Raw genomic sequence first — 12,777 nt, forward strand, 5'->3', positions numbered from 1 at the left:
AAGAACGCGCGGAGAGAGTGCTGAATGTGTTCGGCCGTCGGAGGAATGGATAGGAAAGTCACACTGACTTACCCTCCTCCCCGCAGCCGCGCACACCCAGGCGAGGAAACCCCGCTCCCGGCAAAGATGCGGCGCGGCCGCGACTCCCCCCGGGATCCTGATGGACACCGCTAGGCGTGGAAAGCGGCTGCCCGCGGGCGTGGACATCCTTGCGGGTGCACCGCGAGTCCCGAGGGAGCTTACTGCGCTGACGGTGAGGAGGACGGGAGCCAAGAACGGAAAAGGTCCCCCGAAGCGGAGACGGACTCCCAGGAGCCAAGGTGCAAGCGGCCAACAGTTCTACGGAGGAAGGGTCACTTAGGTGACGGAACACGGTCTCTGGTCTTTATGACCGTTTAGATTGTGAGGGACACAGACACGCCGTTTGGCAGCGAGTACAGCCCCTGAGGCTCGTTGCGGGACAGCTAGGGAAGGGAGGGGTGTCCGACTCTGGAGCGGCGCCGAACCTGAACCCTTGAGTGCAGTGGAGGGGAGGGGAGCGGAGCTCCGAGTGCAAGTGAACGGAGAAGGAGCGGGGCTTAGTGCCCTGGCGAGGGTGCCTCTCCTTCGGGTAAAGAAAGGCCTGCTGTGCGGGGTGGCCAGCGGAAGGCAGGGCCCTGTGGTCCCCAGGTAAGGGGCGCGGCGCGGGCGGGTGGAAAGGGAAAGTAAAAGAGAGAGCGGCGAGTGCTCCGGGTCCTGCCGTGACTCGGATTCGAACCGAGGTTGCTGCGGCCACAACGCAGAGTACTAACCACTATACGATCACGGCGCGCCACCCGCCCGGTTACAGTCGCGGCCGGCGCGCTAGCCCTTTCGTCGCCACGTCGTTCGCGTGGCCGCGCTGCTTCGTTCCCGCTCCCGGACACCTGCAGGCACCGATACTGCCCGCCCTCGGATTCCCCTTCCCTTCCTGTCGATTCTGACACGCGAGGAAGAAACACCATGAAAAACCATTCTCCAGTCCCCCCCGATGGGGCCTCTGCACAGGCGTCGTGGTCCGCGTCCCCGTCTCCCCCGCTTCTCTTTCCCGCCTCCGGCGTCTGCCCCTTGTGACCACGCCGCCCGCCGCCCGCTCCAGCCCTCCCGACTCCGGCCGCAGCCGAGGGGAGCCCGGCGGCGCCGCTGAAGGCCGGGTGAAGGCGGAACGGCAGCGCAGAGGCGTCCCAGGAGCCGAGCGGCGGCGTTCGGCGTTCGGCGGCCCTCGGGCCGGGCCGCACGGGCCTCACGCGGAAGGCGGGCGGCCCCTCCTGGCGGGGCGGGCGCGCGAGCTCGCTACCGGGCCGCGGGCGGGGCGTCCCCTCGCGGAGGTCTCTGTGGCGCAATCGGTTAGCGCGTTCGGCTGTTAACCGAAAGGTTGGTGGTTCGAGCCCACCCAGGGACGCGGTGGCCTTTTTAGAACGTTTGGCCCGTGCACAGCAGGAGAACCTAAGGCTCTCATGGCTGAGAGGAGGAGAGCTCTGGAGGAAAACTGGTCGCTGGAATCAGGAAGTCCTGAAAAGGGTAGAACCTTCGGAATGCCTCCTAGCCATGCAGTTTCTTACACCCTCGGTTTGTGCTAGTGATTATTTAGCCCTTTCCTTAGGCTCTTTGCATTCAGTTGGCTCTAGAATTATATGGTCACAAACACGGCTTTAGTCCTCATTCTTGTACACGTGTCTTTGGCCATTGTACAGATACATCTACAGGGCAGAGTCCTAGAAGAGCAATTGCTCTAATCACATCGTGTTTACCTGGGTTTTAGATGATGTGACACTCTCTCCCTTAGGGGCTTATCAGCTAGCACTCGTTCTTATTTCAGCGACTGCTTTGGGCTTCACAGCATATACATGTGTAACTTACCAGCCCCCCTCCAAGGGACCCCAGGCCTCTGCACATTTCTCCCTGTAGGCCTTTATGCTGTGGCTATCACGCGTGTTACTTGGCACGTTAGAAAGCCCCAAACCCATCGTTACCGCTTTCGTTTCATCTGCCCATGTTTTTATGAAGAGATTTAAATAATAAGAACCTTTGTGTTGTGTGTGTGGGTGTGTGTGTGTATAAGGTTATATATATATGTTCCCCCCCATGGGGTTACCATTCTGTTGTCCTTCATCCCTTTGGCTACATGCAGATTCCCAACTGATCGCAGTGCCCTTTCTGGAGGACTCCTTCCATGTTCCTTGTGTGTGTGTGTACGGGGGGGTCTGCCTGTGATGTCGTCTTTCAGCATGTGTATGTCTGCCTATGCCATTCACCTCCATTTCTGAAAGCCTTTTTTGGAGGCGAGGCATAGAATTCCACGTTGACTTTGATGCTGCTCCACTGCCCTCTCTCTGCACTGCTTCCCGGGGGAAAAACTGCTGTCACCTTTACTTTTGTGTCTGTACAGTCCATGTCTCTTTCCTCTGGCTGCTTCTGCAGACTTGTTGTTGGTTTGTTGTCATTGTTTTCTTTTCCCGTGGATTTCAGCGATACAATTATGATGTGACTAGATACGGTTTTCTTCCCATTTCGTGGGTTCATTCACTGTGTTCATGTGGCTCCTTGCATCGGGGGGTTTATCATTTTTATTATGATTGGCTCTCTGTCATTTTATGCTCAAAAGTCGCTTCTCTCCCCCCAGTCTCAGTCTTTTCTGGGACTCTGATCACTCCTACCTTTTAAAGTTGCCCTCCCATTCACTGACAGCTCTTTACTTCCTGGAGCAGACATTGCATATGTTTTTCACACTCGCCAACATCTCCTCAAGGTCCGCACATCTCCTCTCAACCTGTGGCCCACGGCTCCTCTATGTGATGTCTAACTATGTGCAGCAGCATTATATTAAAAGGGTTTTGTTATCTGTCTCTTTACTAGAAATGCTCTAGGCGAAGGTGATACATTCATTACCTCAATTTAATATCATTGCAAGAACTTAAAGATAACAGTAGATCTTAAAATTGCGAATTGACCTGACACATAATGGAGAAACGCATGTGAAATATAAGAATATAAGATACCTAAAAACGTTTACCCAAAATATTGTAGTAACAATTAAGTCACTATGATTTTCAGAATTCTCAGACTTAGTCTCTATTTAAAAATCTTTTTTGACCTATTTAAGGTCCTGAAACACAGAATTTCATACCGTATAAATTCCTCAATAGTACTGGAATTAAAGTGCGCTTATTGAGCCAGTAAAACCGATACAGGAAATCAAGGTGGCGAAGTGTCACCGGCATTTCTTCTTAAAAACATTTACTTATTTTTGAGAGACAGCGCTGGCAAGGGGGAGAGAGAGAGGGAGACACAGAACCTGAAGCAGGCTCCAGGATCTGAGCTGTCAGCACAGACCCCGACACAGGGCTTGAACTCACAAATGCTAGATCATGACCTGAGCCAAAGTCAGAGGCTTAGCCAACTGAGCCACCCAGGTGCCCCAAGATTTTGAAGAGAAAATAAATCCAAGACTTGTATAAACTAGAACATATCTACCAATATTTTCCACATTATTAGAAAATCTGGAAGACAACATAAAATGCTTTAAGACCACAATTATGACACCAGTCTGATGCACACATAAATTCCTCGTTATAAATATGACCTGATATAAACATGTTCTATGCTATTAAATGTAAATCATTAAAATCCTTTAAAATGTTTAAACCGATTCTAGATTCATCCTTACTATCCACTTGATTTTTTTCCCCTTGTACCTCGGTGCATGGGTATATACCAGACCACTGGTATATCCATGTACACTGGGAGTTTTGTTTGCTTCTTTTCCTGAGGTACAGCTTCAGCAAGAAAGGAAGTGGGTGGGGTGCCTTTCTGGCTCACTTGGTAGAACATGGGACTCTTGATCTTTAAGAAATATCTTTAAAATAAAGTGAAGAGAGGAAGGGCAGGGAGAGAGAATGGGGAGAGAGAGAGAGAGAGAGGGAGAGAGAGAGAGAGAGAGAAAGAAAAGGGTGTGGAGGCAAAACCCATCAATAGCATCCTTCCACCCCCCAAGCCCTGGGGTTCTGGGAATGGAAGCTCGGTCACTACCCCACTTGCGGAAGAGGCACAATTGAACACACACCACAAATCAGCTGCCCTCTGTCTGCTTGCACTCACACTGGAGCCGCGACCAGCTCAAGGCCAGAACAAGGGAAGACCAAGCACCATGACCACAGGCAGCCGCCCAGCGGCCAGCGCCAAGGCAGACACTCCTCACAGCTCTTGAAAACTGGCCCCTTTGCCCTCATCCTCCCACCAGGGGAAAGGATCTTCACCCCTCTCGGGGCCAGGACCCTTGAGGGTCCCTCAGGGCACAGAGAGCCTGGAGCGAGGCAACAGCCAAGGGGGCCGCTGCTGTGCTTCCCTGAAGGGGCTCTCCCGGGGTGGGGGTGGGGGGTTCCTGAACTCAGGCTGGCCCTAGACCCACCGCCACCCAAACCACCAGAACGAGTCTGCAGGGCGGCCTGGCAACCTGGTCATGGTCCTGCGGCTCCGGCCCGCCTGGCCCGCCCTATGCAGGAGAGCCCACGAACCCCTGGCCTTGGAGGAAAGGTCCCGCAGAGGCTGGTTTTGAGGCACATCGCCCAAGCAGAGGAGCAACCAGGGACCAAATACTCCTCGGGAGGTGTCCGCAAGGTGCTTTCCAATGGCGGCCAGTCCGTATGTGTGGAGAGAGATGGAGAAAGCAAATGTGGGGAAATGTGACTGGTGCCTGTAGGTGAAGGGATTCTTGTGATGTGACCATTCTTGCAACTGGTTTGGTATGTTTCACAGGTTGCTTGGTTGTTTTAAGAAGGGACAAAGTCAAGTCTCAGGTTCTCTTTGGATGAAAACTCTTGAAGTGAGACCTCGGTTTCTGAGGGGAATGGAGGTGGGCCGCTGCCCTGGCTTCTCATCCCAGCTCTCCTCTCCCAGCCTGGCGAGTACAGGGACCTCTGGCGTTTTGGGGACTCGGTGCAGAGGCGCTTTTGCACGACCCCTTGGGGCAGGCCACACTGATGGGGATGAAAAGCCAAATCCCAGGTATGGAGACAGCGCCAAAGGTCTCTCTGCCTGGGAATCCAACCTGAGCAGTAGCGGCGAAAAATCCAAATCCTATCCCGCCGATCACCGGGAATGCACACAGCATCCCTGCTTTGGCCCCTGCAGATAAAAACCGCGAGACTAAAGGTCAGATTTCCCAGTCAGACAGAGCAAAATCGGCGGCGATTCCCAGCGGCCCAGCCCTGCTGCTCACCACGTCTCCGGGCCTCAGCCACTCTCTGGGCTGTGACCACGAGGTAACTGGCCTGTCCTACAGTCTAGTCCAGCTTGAGCCGTTGAGCCCTGTGTGTGTGTGTGGCTGAGCCAAGGCCATGCCCTCTTCCTCTGAGCCTGGATTTCCAGATGAGGAAGGTGTGTACTCGGCTCTCAGCAGGTCCCTCTACTTGGTGACCTCCGAACGAGTTCAAGGGCTGTGCCGATGATGGCACCCGGTCAGGCTCCTTTGGTGTCCCCATGGGCTCATTAGGTGGAGCCTGAAACTCCTCACCTGCGTCTTTGGCTGGAGTCCCAGGTGCAGCTGGGGGTTTCTCTCCCGTCTGAGGCACATCGTCCTGCTGCCAGCGCGCTGCCCCGGGAGGGGAGGGCCGGGTTGGTTTTCAGGAACCTGTGAGTCTTCCAGCAGGTGGAGGCGCCAGAGGAGCAGGTCCGGGGGGGGTGTGGACGTGACGGTGACCTGATGAGGGGCCCGTCCTGTGTGCGCTGTTTGGCCTAACAGGTTGTGGCCTGCTCTCCAAGGTGCCTCGGAGCAGAGACAGAGGCAGGTTGTTAAGTGCTGAGCAGGCTCTGGTGGCGGTGGACCTCCCGCGTGGGGTTTGTTCTCTGAACGGAAACCGCAGCTGCGCCCGCTGAGGCCGCCTTGGCTGAAACCACCCTTGGTTTTTGTGTGTAAAGGCCAGCAGACATCAGGTAAAAGGAAGCTGTTTCCGCCCGGTTTCGAACCGGGGACCTTTCGCGTGTGAGGCGAACGTGATAACCACTACACTACGGAAACGAGGCTGTGGCTGTGGTTCCCGCTCCCGGCCCCAAAAGCTTGGTCCCGCCCCTGCTGTCCTGCCCGCCGCGTCGGTGTCACCGCTGAAGGCCCTGGGAGCCCCAGGGAGAGGAGCACGCGACCCCGGGGCACCCCGGCAGCGGCCTCCCCGCCTCCCCCGAGGGCAGGACCCCGGCGCCCCCCGCAGTCTGGCCTCAGGCACCGCAGCGAACACGGGGTTTCCGCCCCCAGGACGAGGGGCCCCGGGACGGACTTCGCCCCCCGCCGCCCCCCTCCCCCCCAGCTCCCGGGAGCTGCCCGAGCCGGCGGGTCAGGGGCGTCGGAGCCCTGGGCTCCCCGCCGCCCGGCCGCGGGGTCACGCGCCCTCCTGGGCTGCCGGCCGCTCCTCGGCGGCTCTGTCGCCTGGGTGAGGGGGAGGGGGGTGCGGGGGTGGAGGGGAAGGGGCGGTGCGTGCGGTCGGCCCGTGGCCGGTGCTGGGACCCGGGGACTCGCTCTCCCGGCCCCGCCGTCGGGGCCGCCCGCACCCGCTCGCGTGCGCGCTCTTCCTCAGCGGGCACTTTGACCCTGAGCTTCCCGGGGCCTCCAGGCTGAACCGGTCAAGTTGTCTTCTGGGCACAAGGGCCACCTCGGGCTCCTGCCTGTGCTGCTTTCAAGCCCCTGACAAGAGTCCCGTGGCAACAGAGTCCAGTGAAATCTCGGATATGAACTGGAGGGATGAAAAGGAAGCACTAGAAACCATTTAAAGTGTCACCGAGTGGAAGAGTGCACAGCGTGAGTGGGGAGGGAAGGTCTATTCCTACTGGGATTTTGAGTGAGTCTTGGGTGGGCCGGCTTGGTGTCTCTCCCTGCCTCCGGAACCAGACCCGCATAGACTGGTGGTGACATTTGGTGTGACCACAGGCACTCAGGACGCCTTCTGAATGGGGAATAAAGAGAAGACGAAAAGCCTAGAAAAACAGATTTTGTTCTTATTTTCTTTAAAATAAAAAAAATTAGGGTTATTTATTTGTGAGAGCCAGAGGCAGGGTGAGTAGGGGAGGGGCAGAGAGGGGGAGACCCAGAATCTGAAGCAGGCTCCGGGGTCTGAGCTGTCCGCACAGAGCCCACGCAGAGCTGGTACGCATGAAGCCTTAGATCCTGAGCTGAGCTGAAGTCGGACACAAAACCGACTGAGCCACCCCGGGCCCCAAATCTTGATTCTTTGTAATGGTCTGAACAAGGGAGTTACCTAAAGAGGCCCGCAAACAAAACGAAGGAAAGCAAAGGAACAACAACCAAAAACGCTGACTAGTCTTCTACGTTCAAAGTGTGGAGGAACAGCTGAGCACTCCCACCTCCCTAATGACTCGGGGCAAGAGGGAGTGCGCAGGCAGTGACGAGCGGGTCAGAGGAGGTCGCATAAAAATGAGACAAAATCATGCTTTTCAAAGTTCATGAATGGACATGGCACTTTCATATTTGGCTCTGTACCTTTATCACCGATTACCTATGATGTTCCACAGTTTGATTTACATCTTTTACTCAGTAAGTGTATTGAAAATTAGTTGTATCTCAGCCTAACAACTGAAATACCAGTAGAAACTGCCCCACGAGGGATGTAACCGGGACATCACATACAAGGAAATGGCCCTGTCGTGATAGGGAATAAGGGAGGTCAAGAGCGGAGTCGGGAGCCACAAGCATTCCCCGAGGCGGGGCCGGAGGCAGCCTTCAGAGGAGCCTGGGGCCACCTGGGGGCTGGGTGATCAGTGCAGGAAATCCCTGCTCCCGCCAGGTTTACCACTGCCTGCAGCAGCGGGACTGGAATGTTCTTCCTTACCAGCCCTCCTCTCAGTCAGAGCTCGGGGAGAGCGGAGAGATGGGCACACACACGAGCTGCTGGTGCTCGGGATGGACGGGGTGGAGTAAAATGCATCTAATGCTGAGCCCGAAGAGTCAGCCCCTTGGAATAAACAAGTCTTACGTGTATGGGGTTCAGAAAGATAGCCGTGCGGGCAAGGTCATGAAGAAAGGGACATTGACAGGCCGGGAAAGAAACTGGAATGTGATTTGGTACTGCTTCTGTGGAAGGCAAATTTGAGGACTTCCTAAAGTGAGAAGCAGACGAACACCGTAATATAGTAATTGCACCTCCGGTTCTGTACGCTGTAGAAATGCCTGCACAAGTGGCCAGAGATCTGTGTACAGGAATTCGTCATCATAAAGCCAACCTAATTTCAAAAGCAATATGGAAGAGGGTAAATAAATAATAATACACACACTGTGGGAGAAATGCCTGTCCTATAAATCAGAAGATAAATGAGGAGGAGGACCCACTGATCACGACATGATTGGTAGAGCAGTGACCACATCCAGGCATGCTCTGGGGACAGGAGACCATTGTTGGCCTACTTCCGGTGAAAATAAACTGAAGCACATCACCACCAAAGCTGAGGAAGATGTGGAGCTCTCACTTACTGCTGGGGTGAATGCAAAATGGTGCAGCCACCGAGGAAGACAGCCTGGCAAATTCTCACAAAACTAAACATATTCTTAATATAGGAGCCAGCGTTCGGGCTCTCTGCTGTTAGCCAGAGGAATTGAAAAGTTATGCCCACACAGAAACCCACACACGGAGGCCTACAGAGGCTTCACTCACAAATGCCAACTTAGAAGCAACCAAGATGTCCTTTAGCAGGTGAAGGGACACACGACCTGTGATACACACACACACACTGAAGTATTATTCCGCACTAAGAAGAAACGAGCTGCCAATCCACCAAAAGACACCGAGGAAGCTTAAATGTGTATTAGAAAGTGAAACAAGCCAATCTGAAAAGGCCACGTACTGTATGTGTCCAGCTATAGGACCTTCTGGAAAAGGCAAAACTAAGGAAACAGGAAAAGGATCGTGGTTGCCAGAAAGGGGGCGCAGAGGATATTTAGGCCAGTGACACTACTCTTTGATACTCACAGTGGTGGAGACATTTCACGAAACATGTGTCCAAACCCACCCACCAAGAGTGAACCCTAATGTTAACTATGGATTTCGATAGGTTCATCAGTTGTCAGAAATGCACCACCGCAGTGGGGGACGTTGACAAGTTGACAGCGAGGGAGGCTATTCTGTGGGGGTGGAGGGCAGGAATGAATGAGAAATCCCTGTCCCTTCCCTACAGCTTTGCTGTGAATCTAAAACTGCTCAAAAAAATACAATCTTAGTATTTTTTTTAAAGTCAGCGCCCCTAGAACAATTTTCCCAAAGCAAGCCATTTCGAACAATGAAGGCAAACATGTTTAGAAATTAACAACAACAAATGGAGTCGCAAAAAGTTTAACTTGCTCATCCAATCTCTTGGGCGGAATAGTTGCACCGCACTAGAACTTGGGTTCTAACGGTTTGAGTAGTTCCCAGGGTAGAGATATATAGCCGATAGGCCAGCGGACACTGTCAGAGAATGAGGTTGGGTGGCTCTTAACAGTTAGGTGATAGGAGCTGTATAGGACCCAGTACTCAGTAATGTGTACTTTATGTGAGGAAACATGCAGGTGATAAACGGCAGGAAACAGGCGGAACTGAGTTAAAAGAGGAACACCGCGTCCCTGGGTGGGCTCGAACCACCAACCTTTCGGTTAACAGCCGAACGCGCTAACCGATTGCGCCACAGAGACTCCTCAGGCTCTGTTGTATGCTTGCCCTTCCACCCAGGATATCCTGTTGCCAGTCCCATGGGAAAACTGCAAATTTCAAAGCTTCCCAAAATGGATTAGAGAGATAAATGGTGGTGTTTATCCCATTTGAAACTGGTGTATTGGGTGATCCTGTATCTAAACCAGCCGCAGAACCGCTTTTCCACGAAGTGCCCCTTATGTGACTCATTGCCAGTGCCTCCATCGAGACCGTGGGCTATGATCCCCTGCACCTGAGCTGCAAGCGGGGGTGGTCCTTAGGACATCGAAGGCTCAGTGGGCTCCCTGTGATGGCTCGTTCCGTTGCTCTGCCTTCACCCCATGAAAGAGAGTTTGCATTCTCTTCTGAGAGGCCACTGGGTAGACGGGCTGCTTTGGTCCCTGTCTAGCACGGAGCTCCAGGGCAGGGGCCGAGGTGCAGGGCCTGGGCCGAGGTGCAGGGCCGGCTTGCGGCCCCTCCCCGAGAAAAGCAGACACTCACCAGAGTCTGATACCAGGAAGTTCTGTTAAGACTTGTTGAATGCATTGTCATCTTTAGCTTTTAACCCCACGAAGAACCCTGAGGATGGAGATGAAAAGCTTAAAAGCATAGAGTTCTTTGTAAAAAGCTTTTATTCAGACTGACTGTTCGGTCTCGGGCAGTAGCAGCGACAGGGAAGGCCTACACTGCCCAGGGGTCCCATGCCTATTTTAGCAGGGCTGTGCACTCATTGTGGTAGGTGGGGTGTCTCCTGAGGGCGGGGCAAATCAGTGGGGGTGGTCGGGAAGGGGGTGATTGGAAAAGGGGGCAGTGAGGCCTCCTGGGAGGTCCTGTGTTGGGACAGAAGCTGGATCCATAGAGGTGGGAATTGTTTTCTAACAGAATAGCGAAGGAGGGTGTGAGAGGGTGTGGGAGAGAAAGCTGGAGGGCGGAGGAGGGGGAGAGAGACAGGGACGGAGGGAGGAAGAGACGGGGAGGGGATGAAAGAATTTATACTTCCATCCCTCCCTCACTTGCCCTCTCCTTATCCCTTTTCTTCCCTTCCCAACAGCTGAGGAATCCTGATGCAGGGAAATTTGAGAAGACTGACCCAACTCATGTATGCTCAAGAGGTCAAGCTGTAGGCTGTAAAGATGGTTTGCCCTGGAGGGTGGGGAGGATGGGTGACATAGATCAAAGGGATTAAGAACACTCCTATCATGATCAGCACTGAGTACTGTAGAATCATACTGTACACCTGAAACTAACATAAGACTAATTAAAATATACTTCAAAAGAAAAAAAAAAAGAGGGGCGCTCAGTCAGTTAATCTCCTGACTTCGGCTCACAGAGCCTGAAGCCTGCTACAGATTCTGTCTCACTCTCTGCTCCTCCCCCTGCACGAGACCTCTCTCCCTTTCCCTCAAAAGTAAATATTTTTTTAAAAAAGAAACAATGATTCTGCCCTTGTGCGGCTTTGGATAAACACACTTCAAATGTCTCACTTCTTTGTTCTACAAAATGGGACTAATTACGAGCATTTTGTTTCATTCTGTTGTCAGATGTGTTTTGACTTAGTTACTATTGGATCTGTCATGTTAAAAGCAGTAGAATCATGAATATTACTGACATTATCCTAATCTTTTGACAACCACGATCCTTATTTATTTCACAAATATGTTTTGCTCCTAGAAATTCCTGTGAATGGGATCACACGGAATGTATGCTTATATCTACTTGTTTTTCTCTTCATAATGTCTTTGTATTTTTATCCATGTTATTGAGTAGATTGGCTTTTCATTCCTTTTTATTGCTGAGAAGAATTGCATGGCATAAACATTTCAAATTTATCATTCTCCTGATGATGGATATTTGGGTTGTTTCCAATTTGAAACAAATTGGACTCAGGTCCAAATCCCCAGGGGTTATGGGATCAGGCTCTGCGTTGAGGGTGGAGTCAGCTTGGAATTTTCTCTCCCTCTTTCTCTGCCCTGCTCCTGCTCATGTGAGCGTTCTCGAGAGTTCTCTCTCTCTCTTGCAAGCGCTCAAGCAGGAAGGGAGCGCGGGGCTGAAGGGGGTGGGTAGGAGAATCCAAGCAGGCTCCACACTGATGTGGGCCTTGAACCCATGGAACCATGAGATCATGACTTGAGCGGAAACCAACTGAGCCACCCGGGTGCCCCGATATTTTTTGAATGCTCATTCACGACCCATCGGCCACCGTTTCCTTCCCAAAAAATTTTACAGTAGTCTTAGTTCAAGTGCGTGCATTAAAAACAAACCCGCCGGACGCATCTTATCCACAGAAAGCCCAGGGAGAGACGTCCATGTGCCACGAGGAGCTCCCTGGTAGCCAGGCCACTCGCCTTCCCCAGAGACGGGACGCCGACCTCATCTTCCTGCTGTTTTCAGACGAGGGAAAGCGCACGTTGCTCTTCCCTCCCCGGGGCTCTGTGTCCACCTCTCCCTTTCTGTCTCTTCCGCGACCTCCTGGGAGCCTCACCCCTGGACAGGACTGAAAGGGGAGGCTGCCCTTCTCCCTACAGGGCCTCCTGACGCGGCGTCTGGGCAGCTCAGTCCCGCGGGGACTTTACGCCCGCAAGGCTGGCCGTTGGAGCCTCGAGGGCGGCGGGGGCGGAGCCTCGAGGGCGGCGGGGGCGGGGCCGCGAGTTCTCCGCGTGCGTCCGCGCGCCTCGCGCAGCTGCGGACACGGTCAATCCTCGCGCGGCTGCGCATCGCGGGCTGCAGGCACGTTGAATCGACGTCGCCGCCAGGGACTTGTCCGCGGGCCGCACGCAAGGGGTTCGGGGCTCTTTAGCCCGCAAGAGGCGAGCTGCGCGCCGAGGGGGCCCGGCCTGTCCCTAACCTTGGAGGCCGGGTCTGGAAGCCGCTAGTTTGACGGGCAGAGCCCAGCACGTCTCAACGGCGGCTCAGCCCCGGGTCCCGAGGGTAAAGGCCTCAAACCCTGAAGTGGAGCAGGGGTCACGTGTGGCGTCATTCTCCCCGCCTGTGTCAGGAGAGTCGTTGGCCCGAACCCGACGGCAAGTCGATCGTATGGCTCCCAGATGGGTAGTAACAAAAGAAAAAACCGGAGTTTCAGACCGAGTGGGCGTGT

The 12,777-nt window shown here is 53.9% G+C and overlaps 4 non-coding genes across 4 annotated transcripts; 1 reads left to right on the forward strand and 3 right to left on the reverse strand.

Annotated features, from left to right (window-relative positions):
• Positions 1-736: 736 nt before the first annotated feature.
• Positions 737-808, reverse strand: TRNAH-GUG. Its single transcript has one exon. It is a non-coding gene; the product is annotated as a tRNA-His (tRNA).
• A 538-nt stretch (positions 809-1,346) lies between these two features.
• Positions 1,347-1,420, forward strand: TRNAN-GUU. The gene has a single exon. It is a non-coding gene; the product is annotated as a tRNA-Asn (tRNA).
• Positions 1,421-5,961: 4,541 nt separating this feature from the next.
• On the reverse strand, positions 5,962-6,034 carry TRNAV-CAC. Its single transcript has one exon. It is a non-coding gene; the product is annotated as a tRNA-Val (tRNA).
• A 3,577-nt stretch (positions 6,035-9,611) lies between these two features.
• TRNAN-GUU lies at positions 9,612-9,685 on the reverse strand. Its single transcript has one exon. It is a non-coding gene; the product is annotated as a tRNA-Asn (tRNA).
• Positions 9,686-12,777: the final 3,092 nt, after the last annotated feature.

The sequence above is a fragment of the Hyaena hyaena genome, unplaced genomic scaffold (assembly GCF_003009895.1).
Source record: "Hyaena hyaena isolate Hyena2069 unplaced genomic scaffold, ASM300989v1 scaffold_284, whole genome shotgun sequence".
Taxonomy (NCBI): Eukaryota; Metazoa; Chordata; class Mammalia; order Carnivora; family Hyaenidae; genus Hyaena; species Hyaena hyaena.